The sequence below is a fragment of the Camelus bactrianus genome, chromosome 8 (genome assembly GCF_048773025.1).
Source record: "Camelus bactrianus isolate YW-2024 breed Bactrian camel chromosome 8, ASM4877302v1, whole genome shotgun sequence".
Lineage (NCBI taxonomy): Eukaryota > Metazoa > Chordata > Mammalia > Artiodactyla > Camelidae > Camelus > Camelus bactrianus.
In genome coordinates this window covers 32,484,939-32,501,493 of record NC_133546.1, presented here as the reverse complement: position 1 = coordinate 32,501,493, position 16,555 = coordinate 32,484,939, and the positions used below count along the sequence as shown (strand labels likewise).

Below are 16,555 nucleotides of genomic sequence, written 5' to 3'. Positions count from 1 at the left end.
GGGTAGAAGCAGTATGTCTAAGTATATTTCAAGTAAATCCTCAACTCAACACATAAAGCTGCAGTTACACCACGCCTTTAAAAGGAAATTAGAGCACGGGAATGAGGCCAGACTGACCCTCCTGGAGACAAATCCACCGTTTATCTCTTCAGTTGCCCTGTCAGTCTGTTTTAGTCACATGTTAGTGAGGCTATCATTTTCATTGCGAGCACGTTCACCTCCCCTCCCACCCACCCTGCCACCACATCGGTTTCAGGTTTTTGAATTTTCTTGCAGACCCCTAACAGCATACAGCAATTTGGGTTGTTTCTTTAGACATTGTTTCTCTAGCAAATTGATTTTTGTGACACATTTTAAAACACTGATTATTGTTTCTTTTTCTTAAAGAGAGTCCTCAATAAAATAGATTTGATATAGTGAATATACAACTTGTGTTGACAACAGATAACATTTATTATGCTGGTGAGCAAGTGGAGAAGATGGAACTCTTGTGTACCACTGGTAGAAATGTAAACTGGTATAATCACTATGGAAGTAGTATGGAGGTTCCTCAAAAAATTAAAAATAGAACTACCATATGATCCACCAATTCTACTTCTGGGAATATATCTGAAGGAAATAAAAACACTATGTTGAAGAGATATATCTACCTCCATGTTCATACTAGCGTTATTTACAATACCCAAGACATGGAAACAAAGTGCCCATTGATGTATGAATGGATACAGAAATGGTGGACATATGTATATGTCCACCATTTCTTTCATATATATATTTATATACAATATATTATTTATATACAGTATATTATTTATATAATATATATTTCATATATATTATATACATTATATTTGTATATTTTACATGTATATATTTCATTTCTTCATATATATATGTTCAGCAATAAAAAAGGAGGAAATCCTGCCATTTCTGATAATATGGATGGACTGGAGGGCATTATGCTAAGTGAAATAAGTCAGACAGAGAAAGACAAGTACTGTGTGATCTCACTTAATGTGTGGAATCTAAAGGAAAACAAAACAAAAACAAACTCATAAAAAAAGAGATCAGATTTGCAGCTACCAGAGGCAGGGGACAGGGTGAAAGGGGAACTGGATGAAGGCGGTCAAAAGGTACAAACTTCCAGTTATAAGATAAATACTGGGCACATGTGTACGTGATGACTATAGTAAACACTGCTGTGTGATATATACGAAAGTTGAGAGTAAATCCTAAGAGTTTTTAATCACAAGGGAAAATTTTTTCTCTCTCTCTTTTTTTTTGTATCTATAGGAGATGATAGATGTTAACAAAACTTACTGTGGTAATTATTTGACAGCATATGTAAGTTAAATCATTATGCTTTACACCTTAAATTTTACACATTGGTGTATGTCAATTACATACAATTAACTCAATAAAGTTGGAAAAAGAAAACCAGAAAAAAAACTCCCTTAGTCTTTGAATAAATACAATACACCTTAGTGTCATAACAACTAGATTGTTTAGATGAAGGTGCATGCTAATTATGGCATACTTAATGGCAACTTAGTGGCATAATGACTAGGGTCATTTATTCATGTTACTGGTTGTTTTTCAAATGTAATCTGAGAGAGAGGAATAAATAACCATTCTACCTGCTCCAATAGAGATTATGAAATTCTATGGGTTTATGTGGAAAAAATGGGATAGTAACACAGATAACTTGACAAATTCATAAGTCTAATGGTTTATCCATTTGATACCTACAATTTTTAGTGGTTTTAGCCCCAATCACATGTTGGAAGTAAATCTCATTGGCTGTAGAGTTTAGTGATAGCATTATCATCTGTGTGTGTGGGAGGTGGCAATTTGGAAGACAAACATAAGACACAAGTGTCATGGGTTCTAGTACCTGTCACTCAGTGGACTCATTTCTGGATTGGCCAGTTGCTTTTGTTTCTAGTCACCTGCATCAAATAAGTACATTTCAGACTATTCCAAGCAGATCAAAATTACCTGTCATGATTCAAGTTGTGCTTTGGTGTTTTCCCATTGGCCTTTTCTCTGTTACTTGACTTTTAGCTAAGTAAGGAGTCACAGCATGGATATCCTGCCATTTTATATTCTGGCCAGGTCTTATATCTATCTCAATGTGTATCTATGATGTAGTCTTACTGTCTAATAAGGTTAATGAGTAATATATATTATGAGTTTGAAACAAAAACTATTGTTATTTTTGTAAAGTGATGACCAGTAAGCCATTCACTTTATTTAACTGAAACTGATCACAGTAGTAGGTTACAGTCTTTTCAACACCATAATGACACCATGACTGTTTTTAATGATTTCCAACATAGGAAGAAAAACTAAGAACTCAGAACTCAGGGTGGGTGTGGTAGAGGAATTATAGTATAAAATCCATATGTTTTAGAGTTGGTCATACTATAGGAGGTTAGAAGAGCTCAGGTATGTTTTGGGTTAGTCCAGTCCCTCAAACTATTTCTTTCAAATGTTTTCTTTCAACCAAATCTGAAACATATTTTGCCAAAATCTTTTTTCCCTTAATTTTTAAAGCCATGTGTATTTAAAGGGACATTTAATCCTTATGTTTTGGCTCATTTACACTTAACTCATCAAGATATTGTTTTTAAGAGCTATTTGAGCTCCACGAAACTCATTGTATAAGTCTTTTCTTCCGCAGTACTAGGAAGTTGTGTTTTGCTGGAAACAGAAATGGAACCCACAAAATAATTAAGTTCGAATGAAAATTGAGAATGTACCACATTTTTGAGAGCCACTAAACTTCACTTAGAAAAGTAGTTATTCTCTTGCAGTTTTTAAGTTACTTTTTCTGAGTACCAATATACTTTGGCCACACTGCTAAATTTGATCATCTATTAAATCTTTAATTCACAGTTAAATGTCTGAATACATATTGCCCAAAATATCTTCTTTAGCGTAAAGAATAAAAGCAAGTTCAAAAAATAAAGAGAATTACAAAGAGTAAGCTCTAAACTTCTTTTGAAGTTGATGTCGAGCTATAAACTTAGACCTTCAGGCTGCCTTTTCTTTCCCCACCAGCATTTCCGTAGAGTTCTGCCTGCTCTTTCTCTCAGTGTTCCTTCTGCTATGTTTCAGGGAGATGGGGAGCAACTGTTGTCTATATCCTATGCAACTTCCGAATCCTTAGATTTTTCCTACTAGGTAGAGAGATGACTCTAGGGCACTTACTAAACATACAGTAGGATTGCCCATCTGTCTAGTATTTCCCAGGAAGTTCAAGTCCTGAAGATATTCCTGAAGAGATTTCAAAAAAGTCAGTACATACCTTATATTGGGCATACACAGGAGAACTGAGCAACTTTGAAACAAATTTTGTCCATTGAGCCTCAGTATCCAATAAAAAGGAATGACTCTCAACAAAAAAAATGTTCTACAACTCATGTTCATTCACATGCCTCAGAATTCTTTGATCAAGACTTCTGGACTGAGTTGAATTGTCAATACTCTCCTTTCCTTCTCATGTTGGAGTGGACACATGAGTAAAAATCTATTTCAATTGAGAAGTGAGTAAAAATAAGATTTTATATCAAAGTAAAATATAAAAATGTGTGTTATGATTAGCTAAGTATCAGTTACTATAAATTAAAATCTCCAAGATCTTAACTAGTCTGAACACCAGAGAGTAAATTATATTTCTTAAAAGATTGGTTTTTACTATAGGAAATCAAGTTTGTTATGCAATATTAGTATAGTGAGTTTGATAGGGCAGTTTTTTGTTGTTGTTGTTGAAGTATAGTCAGTTTACAATGTTGTGTTAATTTCTGGTGTACAGCATAGTTATTCAGTTATATATATGTCTCTTTCTCTATATATATATTCCTTTTCATAATCTTTTTTCATTATAGGCTATTATAAGGTATTGAATATAGTTCCCTGTGCTATATAGTAGGACCTTTGTTGTTTATCCATTTTATGTATAGTAGTTAATATCTGCAAATCCTGAACTCCTACTTTATCCCTCCACCCCCACTTTTACCCCTGGTAAACGTAAGTTTGTTTTCTATGTCTGTGAGTCTATTTCTGTTTCATAAATAAGTTCATTTGTGTCATTTTTAAAATATTCCACATATTCGTGATATCATATGGTGTTTGTCTTTCTCTTTCTGGGTTATTTCACTTAGTATGACAATCTTCAGTTCTATCCATGTTGCTGCAAGCAGCGTTATTTTATTCCTTTTTAGGCTGAGTAATATTCCATTGTATATAAATATATACCAGAATTTCTTTATCCAGTCATCTGTTGATGGACATTTAGGTTGCTTTTATGTCTTTGCTATTGTAAACAGTGCTGCTTTGTTGAACATTGAGGTGCCTGTGTCTTTTCAAATTAGGGTTTCCTCCAGATATATGCCCAGGAGTGGCATTGCTGTATCATATGATAAGTCTATTTTTAGTTCTTTAGGGAAGCTCCATTCTATTTTCCATAATGACCGCACCAACTACATTCTCACCAATGGTGTAGGAGGGTTCCCTTTTCTCCATACTCTCTCCAGTATTTATCATTTGTAGTCTTTTTAATCATGATGATAGCATATACTTTTTATATTTTCCATTTTAGAATGAAAGTACGTTCTTTCCTTTCAATTTTGCAAAGAAAATATTTGTCACTGAAGCACACACTGAGACTATCCTTGACAATAAGGTGTTGTAGTACCTATATATAAGTGAGTTATCAATCTATATGGCATACTGGAAGAGTTTACTGTTAGTTTTAAGGCAGATATTTGATTTGGGAACAGATGTCCATCATTATGAACTTTTCAAGGTCTATGACAAGTACATAAAGGAATCTGGTTACCAGATGTTTAATAGCTCTGAGAGATAGAGAGAAATTCAGTGATACAGTAGTCTTTTCTAAAAAATAGCATTAAAAAATTTAGTTGTTGTAATCTTGAATACTAACTTTTGATTTTTTTTTACAGTGAATCTTTTTCATTGACCTGAATTTATGGCCAGTTTATTATTTTTGTTTGTAATGCTAGTGAAGTTGTGGTGAAAATTACATATTTAGACACATATATGTATACATACATAAACCTTTTCAGTCTTTGGCCTTAATATTCTTAAATTTCACTTATTGAAATTTAAAAACATCAATAAATTCATTCTTATGAGTATTTACTCAAAACAATAAAATGTACTTAGCAGCAAAATTAACTTTTATGAGCTTAAAGTTGATGTGCTTCTTTATTTCCCTGATGCTATACTAGAGTTAAATAATAATTCAGCCTTTAAGAAATAGTATAAAGTTATTCAAATAAATATAGAAATAGTTGAAGCTATTTCTTGTATATTTTCAATTCCATTCATTATTTTCTTACTACAACTAATAAATATATTTAGGCTATAAAAGAAAAAATATTATAGAAAGGCTACAATCTCTCTTGGTCCTCACCATTAATACAAATTCTTCTTTGAGAAGCAATGGCACCATTTAATTTGATGTGTATCTTTCCAGACCATTTTATTTTTATTTATGTGAGATATATTTATGGCTATGGACTATCCACAGAGCTTTAAAAAATGTCTGTAGTTAAAAATGTATTGGCTTTAAATTGTATTTTAATATATGTGTTATTCTGCAACTTCTATTTGGCCACCTTGATAAACTTTCTAATGAACTTTATTTCTGAGATTTTTCTCAGAAATGATCATATACAATGCAAATAATGATAATTTTATCTTCTTTTTTCCTGTTCTTAATATCTCATTTTTTTGTTCTTGGATTGATAAGGATAATGAATAAGCACTGGATATATAATGATAGTTTCTTATATTATTCCTTACTTTAATATATTGTTTCTAATACTTGGTTCCTTAAGTATAATAATTATTATATTTTCCCAGTAGTAACACTTTATGAAGTTAAAAACTTTTCTTTCTATTCCTAGCTTGCTGAGATTAAAAAATCAAGTGTTAAATTTTATCCAGTGCATTTACATTTTTACCTTTTGTCTTTGTCTTCTAATACAGAGAATTGATGGATTTTCTAGTATTGAAACATTCTTGCATTTCTGAGATAAACCCAATTTGTCCTGATGTTTAGTTTGTAAAAATACACATTTCTGAATGTTACTTATTAATATTTTATTCAAGGTGTGTGTATATATATATATATATATATATATATATATATATTTATATATATACGTATCTTCATTTATAAATGTTATTGAGTGTCTTAATTTCTTGTTCTTTGTCTTGTTTTGGTATCAGTGCTATATTTGCTCAGTAAAATGAATCAGACGACTTGTCATCTTTTTCTTTCTTCTGAAAAGTTTATATAACAAAAAAAAATCTGTTTCTTAAGAGTGTGATAAAATTCCAAGTAAAAACTTGGGTAGGGTGCCTTTAGGAGTAAAAAATTTTGACCATTAGTTTAATTTCTTCAGTGGTTATTGATTTGTATAATTTTTTACACTTCTCTTTGAGTCAATTTTGGGGATCCATATGTCTTTTCTAGAAAATGCCCATTTCAGCTAAGTATACTAAATTTGCCACCTGAAAATGAAAGGTGCCTTTTTTCTTTCCCACATCACAGGCTAGAAGTGGAAAACTTGCTCTTCTTGCTGAGTTAATTTTAACTTTTGCACCAACTAAATAACCAATACTCCAATTTTTGTGCTTTTTCCAATGAAGTAAGCGATTTTGTCATCAAATAACTGAAAGAAATTTTGCTTTTTCAAAACCAGATGGCAATGCATTTAAATAGCGCCACCCCTAAGTCCAGATTCAAGAACCAGAGCATTTCAGAATGCTTCTAATTTTCTTAAACTGTGTATTTCCTCACCAATAAAATTGAAAACAATACTTTGCTATCTCATAGAGGTAGCTACATTAAAGCATATAATGACTCTACTAGCCTCCATCCAGACTTTGTGTGTGTTAAGTTATAGGGATAGGCTTTTATTAATATATCCTCTTTACTTTAGAGAAAATTACTTAATGTAAGCTGTGTATTTGCCAAAGAGTTTTCCTCAATGTATATGGAATTAGAATTGAATCTGGGGCTTTGGATTGTTGTTTCATCATCTTAATTAACATGGTAAAGTTAACTACTTTGTCCAATTTGAGTTATCAAACAAGTAGATTGGTCAGCATAATTAAAAGCAAAACAAACAAAAAATGACTATACCTAGTTAAATGTAGTTCTAATGAATGCAATAAGCAAGTAAGTTAAATAGTCAAAAGTATTTGTGTTTTCACACACTTTAGATCAGTGAGGATGATTTTGTTGACTTACTAGTGATTGAAAGTAGCAGGTCTGAAGATATTGACCAGGTATAAATCTGTAGGTTTTTCTGCTGCTGCAAAAGTTAAAATATATTTGGTATAGAGAGAGATTTCTCCACTCTAAGCCTGGAAGGACAGTAAAAGTGATGTTAGAAGATAAATAAGGTCAGGAGATGAGGTCAAGAAGCTAAACTACGTGTTCTGTTAGGTTTGGGACACATAGTGAACTAAAATTCTTTTGGAAAAGGAGATTATATTCAGTATCAGCTCAACATTCTCTCTTTAGCAATGTTTGCTTTGTTCTGCCCTTTATTTTTGAGCTTCTTAACAAGGTAAGTGTCTGAGCCTAAGTGAAATCCAGTCTAGTTAATTAAATAACTTTTTCTTTCTCATAGCATTGCCTTAAACTTCCTTATTCTAAGACTCTTTCTATCTCTATTTCCTGTCAATTTGAGTATTCCTTTCTCTGTTAAACCCTACCAGGGAAAGAGCCTCCAATTCTCCTAGCAGAACCATTTGTCTTCTGACTCAAAATTTCAGATCAAAGATACAAGATTATGAGATTAAAAGTTTTTTATATTTCCTTGCATTATTCTCCTCAAAAAAGTTAAACTGTATCACTTAGTAATTAATCTAAATTTTATTGGTTGGGATCTCTGAACTTTTATGATGCGGAAATTTCTATATCTCATCTAACTCTCTACCCCTGGGAAAAAAAATAGATAGGTGATTTTCAGTGGGAAGAGATAGTATATTGGAGAAAGGAGAGGCTGGGTGGTTGTTAAGAAAATCATGCTTGCATTGCTTTATAGAGTAAGGAGCATATTTTTCAGCTCAACCATGCCAAATCCTTGATACATATCCTTATAAAGAGAGGGCAAAAACACAGTGTATTGCAGTTGCTCTGTTGACATTCAGTTTTGATTATATTTGTATTAAATTATGATTTCTGAACATCAATATCATTGATTTTATTTTAAAATGAGTGGCATTTTCTAAGCAATTAAATTTAAATTTTGTGTAACAAAGGCTGTAACTTCCAATTTGTAGGTGGAATTGGCATCAAAAATAATGGAAAGAACATGGCTTATATATCAGAAACCCAAATTGGAATTCTAACTCTGCCATATTTTCAGCTGGGTACATTTGACGAAGGCACTCACAATTTCTGAATTTTGGTAAACACATCCGTAGAAATAATAATTACCTATCTCACAGAGCTGTTATAAAGAAAAAATGAAATGTAAAGCACCAACAAGTTGTTGGACACATAGAAGACTCTCAATATCTATTAATTATTTTTTTTCCTGAATACTTGCATTAACAGGAGACTATTCTGTTCCAGGCTCTATTTCTCACAAATGATATGACTTTGGTAGTTTCTATAAATGTTCTGATCCTGTTTTCTTAACTGTAGAGTGGAAAGAAGTAAGCTCCCATATGAAAGATCTGCCTTAGAGAAATTGTCTTGCTATCAAATGAAAAAATAATATATAATAAACTTTGAAAATTATGGAGTACTAAGGAAATATATTCTCTTTAAATATTCTCTTTAAAAGTAAAAATTCAGACACTGATGTTGTATTTTACCACAAAAACACAATAGATAAACATTCAGGAAAGAGGACTTCTTAATAGCCAAGATCACATTATATCACATTTATCCTTGGTCATTTTCTAAGTCCATGTGCAAACAGGATTCTAAAAAATAATGTTTTTCTGACTATTGGCATTTATTTTTTTACAAATATAATTGTGGGTCATTGAAATCCCCTTAACTTCCTGAGAAACAACTAAGTGCTCGTTGAATCTTCTCCCAGAAAAAAAAAAAGACACACACACACACACACACACAGACAAGAAAAACATCAGGAGTTTTATTTTGAAGAAAAATAAGTGGAAATTTTTAGGTTGAAAGGAAGATGAAATTATTTACCAAAGTGAAATTACAATGAATATTGTTAGAAGTTAAAAAAAATTTTTTGAGCCATTACTTGTCTGGATAGTGTCACTTGACAGAATAAATTTGCTTGAGTGGCAGAAGATTTTCTTTTCTTTTTGTTTTATTTTTTGATAATTGCATCAGATGTGGAGAAGAAATAAGAATTGTCTCTGTTATTGTCATGCAGCCTCTCTTTGAACAATAGAACTAATTTACCAACATGCTAAGTCACTGACCATAGCCCTAGAAGAAAAAGGTTTGTTTTCTTTTTCAAAATTATGTATAAAAGTTTAACAAATTTCAGTATATCCTTCACAATCCTTTTTTTTTTTTTTAATTGGAACAACTCCAGTTGGAATAACTCATGACATCACTTTACGTGATTAGGGGTCACTTGATTGCATATATAAGCTTTGTCCTGGTAAGTGGAGAGTCCGTGATAATGCTTAGAAATACCTCGAATTAGTGTCTGGGCACTTGGATGGGGCCACTTGGACTCCCTGTGATCTGAGTCGGAACACCCTGTTTTATTCCACAGCCATCTAGACGGAGACTGAAGAAGAACAATTTACCAGCCAAGCAACAAAGGGATTGAGGTAGACAGAAAGTAATTAGTTTTTAATGATCTTTTGGAAGCCCCATGAATAGATTGATTTCTGTTTTGATCTTGCTTGAATTAATAGCTGCTTTTGAGTCTTCAATCCCACTCCAGCACGCATTGTATCTCCATTTCACGGTCTGGCGCTCCCGCTGTTTAGGGTTTACTTGGACCATTGTTCCATTTTGTAAGGCTCAGCCCAGTGTTTTTGTGTTCTTCAGTTCTGAACATTGTTGTGGTGTTTTCCTTTTATTTTTATAGCTGTTTCCTCTTGAGAATTTGATGGGGTTATTATCACTCGCATGGGGCTAACATCCAAATTGGAAGTTCTTAGTCAATTCATTTCTCACTGAGAACCTCAGTGCTCCTTGCGGAGAGAAATCTCAGCCCTGTCCTGGTTACAGCCCCGACTTTTCCTTTCCCCCTTTTTGGATTATGTGAGTTATTTAGAACCCACATTAATGAGGCTACAAGGAAGTAGTTTGTATGGCTGGAGAGGCTGTTATGACCAAAAAGCTCTTCACAATAATAAATAGTAATTTGCTTCTCCCCAAAGCTTTCCAGACAATGACAACATCCCTAGTTTTTATCTGAGTGTTTTCTCCAGTCGCTGTTTCTGTCAGACAAGTGTCTGCATTCTTCTTCTTTGCTTCCTGCTTGCCCATCCAGTTCTCAAAAAGTTTTCCTTGTCAGGAAGGTAGTAAAGGTTTACATTGTTTTTCATCCTTTCTGCTTGTTTTTGGCCAATCAGGCTTGCATGTATATTTCTTGAAAGTTATTTGTCAAGAAAATATGGAAAATGAAAAAAAAATCAGCCAAATTCCCACCAACCAAGACATTCAACACTTTAAAGCAGATCTTTTAGTTTTTCTATAAAATTATATTCTTTGATAGATGACTGCGCTTATGCCTTAAAATAATTATTCACTTTAAAGTGATCATCTTTTACATGTCAAAAAATATGGATCTCCATCATAATGTTTAAAGACTGTTAGCAAAAGTATTGTATTTTTATGGCCCTGGTTTTAGAATGGCTGTAGGAAGAAAAGAGAACCAATTTGAAAACAGTAAGAAAAGATCAAATAAATACCACTGCTAAAGTCCTTCTAGAAAGGAGAAATGAGAAGAAACAGGCTTAAAAAGGTAGAAAGAAATTACATTCTGGTATGAATCAACAGAACAGGACCCAACCACTGCACTTAACGCTAAGTGTGAATTAGCATTTTGGAAATTGAATCCCTGAGTCCTGGGATTCAAATCTCCTTAGTCTGTCCCTCTCCTCCCCTAACCCCACAGGACAGAGAAGGGAAGTAGCAAAAGAAAGAAAGTGCAGGATAGAGGTAGAAGATAAGATGCAAGGGCCACCTTGGAAAAGAGAGAATGCTGGGCTAGCAGGTTGGGGAGAAGCTTTAAGAGAGGAAAAGGGAGAAGGGGCTTCAGAATATTTACAGCCAACATTCCATTCAGCACCAGGCACCCAGTGGAGAAAAGGCAATTTGTCTTTGTCACAGACCTGGCTGCACTGCTTCTCTTGCTGCCAGGCATTTTGTTCCCAGAAGAAGGGGCTCCCCAGGAATGTAGGGGGAAGGTTGGGGGTGGGTCAGTAAAGGCTTTCATGGCCAGTAGCACCCTTAGTCCATTTCAGGTCAGGTTAGGGTCTTGTCACTTGGCCTTCTGCGTCTGTTTATTATTCTCTCTGGGTTTCCATTTTGTGTTTTGTATAGTTTGGGCATTTCTAGCTCTCTATTTCCTCTTTGTAGCTAAGTGTGGTCCTTCTGAAAAAAAAATTTTTGAGACCTCTTCTAACTATGCTTTATAAGACATTGTCATTCTTTCCTTCAGTTTTTTATCTTCTGGGGAATCTAGCCTTCACCCGAAGGACAAGTGGTTGCTTTCTTATGTGCCATTGAGTAAGTTTAGATACACATAATGGCAAGTATGCATCTGTTAAGTGACCTTCCAGGGAAATTTGAGCTTTTGGAATTTTTGCAAAATAAGGAAGAAATTATAACAGTTGCTTATTGTTCTTACGAATTCAACCTCATCCATAATCCAGCATTTTGGGAATTTTCCACCTTTTCCAGTAGAAGTTGTCTGGCTTTAGTAAAGACACTTAGTAACCTCATCACGAGATAATATTTTCTATAACACACTGGCCTACTTGCTCTCTAGGGCTAAGAAGTGGCAGGATTAGGCAGTAACTTTAAATTACAGCTCTGTCTTCTTCTAACTAAATGATCTTCTACCTATAATTTGGTTTCCTCATGTATTTAATGAGGATATAATAGTATTTACCTTACAGGATTGTTGTGATGACTCAATGATGTTTTATATGTGCCTGGTACCTAATAAATTCTCCATAAATAGTAACTGCTGGTTTTGTTGTGATTGTTTATATTAATAATAACTATTAGCCATAACTTCAGGATGCTTATATTTTGTTTGAGGGTTAAAATGATCAGATGCTAGTCACCTAGAGGATATTTAAGTAAGTGTTAAATTGTATGTAATAACCGTATTTTCAATTGCAGGCACTCAGGTGAAGGAAAGATTTATGTGGGCCAGCAGATGGTGAAAAGAAGACCTCCCTGAAGAGGTGAGGACTGAACTGAGCCTAAAAGGGTAGGTAGAATTTAGAATACACAGAAGAGAATTTAAGGTTCAAGAGAAAGGAGGTCAGAGGGAAAAGCGTGAATAAGCATATAACAAAAAAGCGTAGGGTTTCAGAGCTATTTTTCTGGGTTATTTGGCAGCATTTATTTTTTCTCTCCTTTTTCTTTTTTATTAGAGCCCTTTTATTAAATTTCATTTAATTTTTTAGTTGTTACCTGTGCCAAAATAATAAATATGCTCATAATATCATATCACTTTAAATCTTTAAGAATCTTGGGCAGTTTACTATTCAGCTGTTGCTTTGAAAGCACACCATTTTGGAATTAATTTTGGAAAGCTATATTTGCAAGATTGCATATTTGCTAGGCAAATCAAAAGACTTTATATTCCTAGGGACAACATTAAATTTCTAAGGAAAAGCATTGTATTTCAACAGTTGGTATACACCATCAAATGTCTGTGATGGCCATTCCTCTGGTCTTTAAAGAAATCACATTGAGTGGTCTATTGTAGTATGACAGTGCTGCTGAAATGCTCTGTCTCTACAGTCACCTCTTGTCCCTAGCGCTCCTCCACAGTCACATCTGTGGAGGAAGCTTTGCAGGTGGGGATTTAAAATGAAGTGGAGCCACCCAGAGAGTGTGTGGGAGGGGTGCGAGGACTGAACAAATGAAGCAGGTTAAAAACACAACCCAGAATTTTCTCTTTCCAACTGTAAAGGGAAGATTAGAGAGGCATTCAAAATAAATATGAGACTGTATGATGCCTTGTGTAATAAAGTTGAGAGAGGTTAAGTTAAATTGTACTTAGTGATTTATACATTTAGTTCTTACTTTCTAGACATATTTTTGTTTGCTGTCACTCCTGATATTGACCTGCTAGCCTCTCAGTTAGCCTGGTTCATGGCCAGAGCCTGGCCAGCCAAGCCATGGTGTCCTGACCGACATGGCCTCACCAGGCAAAGCAACATGGCCTCCTTCAGTGCCTAGCCTATCAACCCAAGTGTAGAAATGGCAGAAAATGTTACAGATGGCTTAGCTCCTTAATTAAATGTAGGGAAAGTTTATGTGATCTATTAAATTACATATATCTTTCCAAAAGTACTTTATTTCCATGAAAGCCCCTGTAATGAAAGATTCTGCTGGCCGCTGTATCTGAGCATCACTTGGAAGCATATTATGAGAGGCAATATAGCTTAACATTTTTAAACTAAACAGATGTGGGTTGAAGTTCTCTCTCCACTGCTTAAAAGCTGTAATATTTTAGGTAGTTATTTAAGCTCTCTAAGTTTGTTTTCTTCCTGGTAAAATAGGGATAATAATATTTATTACAAAGTGTTTTTAAAAAATAAAATTTAAAAGTTTAAGTCACTTAGAGTGGTTGATACATAGTAAATCACCATTAAATGAGATTGATGATAGATAATATTAATAGTGACTATTATTAATGAATGTAAGTTTTAATATATTTGCATTATTAATACATTATTTAATAAGTATAATAATTAATATTAAAATATGCAATGTTAACTGCTGCAATTATTATCATAATGCTTGATTCAGTTACTTTTTATTAGTTTCCTCATCTGTAACGTGAGGAAACATTACCTACAGACTGATGCTATGAACTATACCCAGGTGTGCTGTGAGAACTGAGTGAGAGATTGGGTGTGGCTGTGCTTTATAAACCATAAAATAATTGTTATGGGAGAGCTGAAAACAAATAGATGGTATCTGGTAGCATTTCTGACCATAATGTGCAAAATAGTTTTGGTGAGTGCTATGCTAGTCTTTTAAGAGTTAGGGTCAGTGTTTCTGGACAGCCAGTCGGATGGTTTGCAGTGCAGCAGAATGCTGTATGCAAAAGGCTGGCTGAGCAGCTTCCAGTTGTGTTTCCTTTGCCTGGCAGAGCCAATGTCGTCGCTTTGGTGTTGTTGTAGCTATGATGGAATTCCAGAATTAGTCAACATCTAAACAAATTACTTTGCTGAGGAACATTTTTTCTCCTTTTTCTACGTTTGTGACTCTGTTGGGATAAACTCGCTGGATTTCCACGTTAAGCTAGATCCATTGTGAGGCAGTTTCACCTATAAGAGTATCCCTATAATCATCCTCTAAAATGGGCTTTATCCCTTATATTTACAGACAAGGAAACTGAGGCTCACTAACTTGCCCAGCTGTAAATGATAGAGCTGAGATTAAAGCTCTTATCAAACTGAAGTTGTCTTTGTGTTTTCCGACACCTTAGTTCATTGATACTCATATTGTTTGAACACAAGTATAGAAAAAGGGGAGCGAAGGGGGAGTGGTTCTCAGTGGAGAGAGATGCTGCCTCTCTGAGTGTTTGAAAGTGAACAGGGGAACTTTTGATTGCCACAGTGACTGGGTGATGGGGTGCTGCTGGAATTGGGGAGCAGGGACCATGCATGCCACATACTCAGCAGTGCTCTCAATAGTACATTGATGAATTGTCCCACCCGATATGCCAGTAGTTCCCTTGTTGAGAGACGAGGGACCTAGTGATTCAGAAATGTCTCTCCTGACTTCTCCTGAAGTGATGAAAGGGGCTGGGGCTGTGTTAGTGGTTATATTTTATAGTTTTCACTTGTGCGCTTCTTACAGAGTAGAAAAACCCCACCCTCACTTCCCAAGTAAGACTAATTGTTGCTCTTTAGGTGTTTTGTTTATATGCTCATTTTAACTCTTATCACAATATATTTATCACCGTATTCCATACCGCAAAAATGTGAGTGTGCACACCATTTTATTTCTTGCTGGTTTTGTGGTGCCCAGTGTAGTCTGGTTAATAGTAGGTGCTCAAGTAACACTTGTTAATATGAGGGCATAGCGGTTTCTCTGTCATCTGTAAAGCCCAGCAAACAAGCTTGAAAGCCTGGATTTGTTTGTCCTTACTGCACCTCCAGAAACCCCAGCTTGGCTTAAAAAACATGACTGTTTCACGGGGTCATTAAGTACACCTGAATTCTTGCTCCTTTTCTGACTGATGAATACTCTAGTAGCTTGGGGGTCCTCATTTGGTCACCAGCAAACTTCTAGGAGTGAAAGTTCTGCTTTTTGAATCTGGGCAAGCAGCTGTTGCCTTACAGAGATTAGTTTTCCCTTCAGCTCCTTTAAGTTGTAGCTCCATTTCCCACCTTGGGTGCTTTGAGTGATAGAACTATTACCAGAGCTATGATCTGTTTTCACATTGGTCGGCCAGAGTAAAAGCACCACATCTGATTTTTCCAGCAGGCACTTTAATTCATCAGAATCTTTAATTCTAATTTTCTACCTGTTAAAGCTTTGAAAGATTATTTATTTTCCCTCATGGCATTTGTATATACATCAGCGATATTCTCCTTTTTCTTATCATTCCAACAAACTTTCATATATTGTTAATGTATGGAGAACTGTGTTGGCATTGGCACTTTTATTACTAAATCAAACACCTCCAAGTCCTTTGAGAAGAACTATGTAATTTTCCATTTTATTTATGAGACTTTAGTTATCATGTGACTGGCCTAAGATCCCTTAGCAAGAACATTGAGGGGTTAAAATAAGCACTAAACATCCTTGATTCCTAGTTACTTGATGTTAATGCTCTTTTCTTTCCCTCCCTCCCTTCCTCCCTCTCTTCCTACCTTCCTTCTTTCCTTCCTTCAGTCCTTCCTTCCTTCCTCCCTTCCTCCCCGCTTCCCACTCTTTCTCTCTATTTTCTTCTTTTCTTTCTTTCTTTCTCTCCGGGAACTTCATTATCTAGTTTCTTCTATATCTTATATGAAATCACTGATTTTCTCACTAAAATTAATATCTTAGACTTAGCAGTCAGGGTAGACCCAAGTAAAGATTGGTTAACTTAGGACTGTCAGCGTTGTGGAATCTGCTTACCCTCTCTCACCTTAACTGTTGTGTCTCCCATATTCTTAATACCCTCTTTCATCAATTTCTTTAAAGAAAAATGACCACTTTTGTCTACTATCTCCCACCTTTTCCCACCCTTTTATTCACTCTTATAACCTTTTCTCATTAATGCTTTTTCTTCCTTTCTTTCTCTTCCTTTCTTTCCCTTTCTTCCTTCCTTCTTTTCTTTCTTTTCTTTTCCCTTTCTTTCTTTGTTTCTTCCCT

At 34.6% G+C, this 16,555-nt stretch overlaps 1 long non-coding RNA gene across 1 annotated transcript in view; it reads left to right on the top strand.

Moving 5' to 3' along the window:
* Positions 1-16,555, top strand: part of LOC123619806 (uncharacterized) — a 156,663-nt gene that overhangs the window by 64,160 nt on the left and 75,948 nt on the right. Inside the window, exon 2 of the long non-coding RNA XR_006728527.2 lies at positions 12,350-12,414. This is a non-coding gene — a long non-coding RNA (uncharacterized LOC123619806). The remainder of the gene's footprint in view (positions 1-12,349; positions 12,415-16,555) is intronic.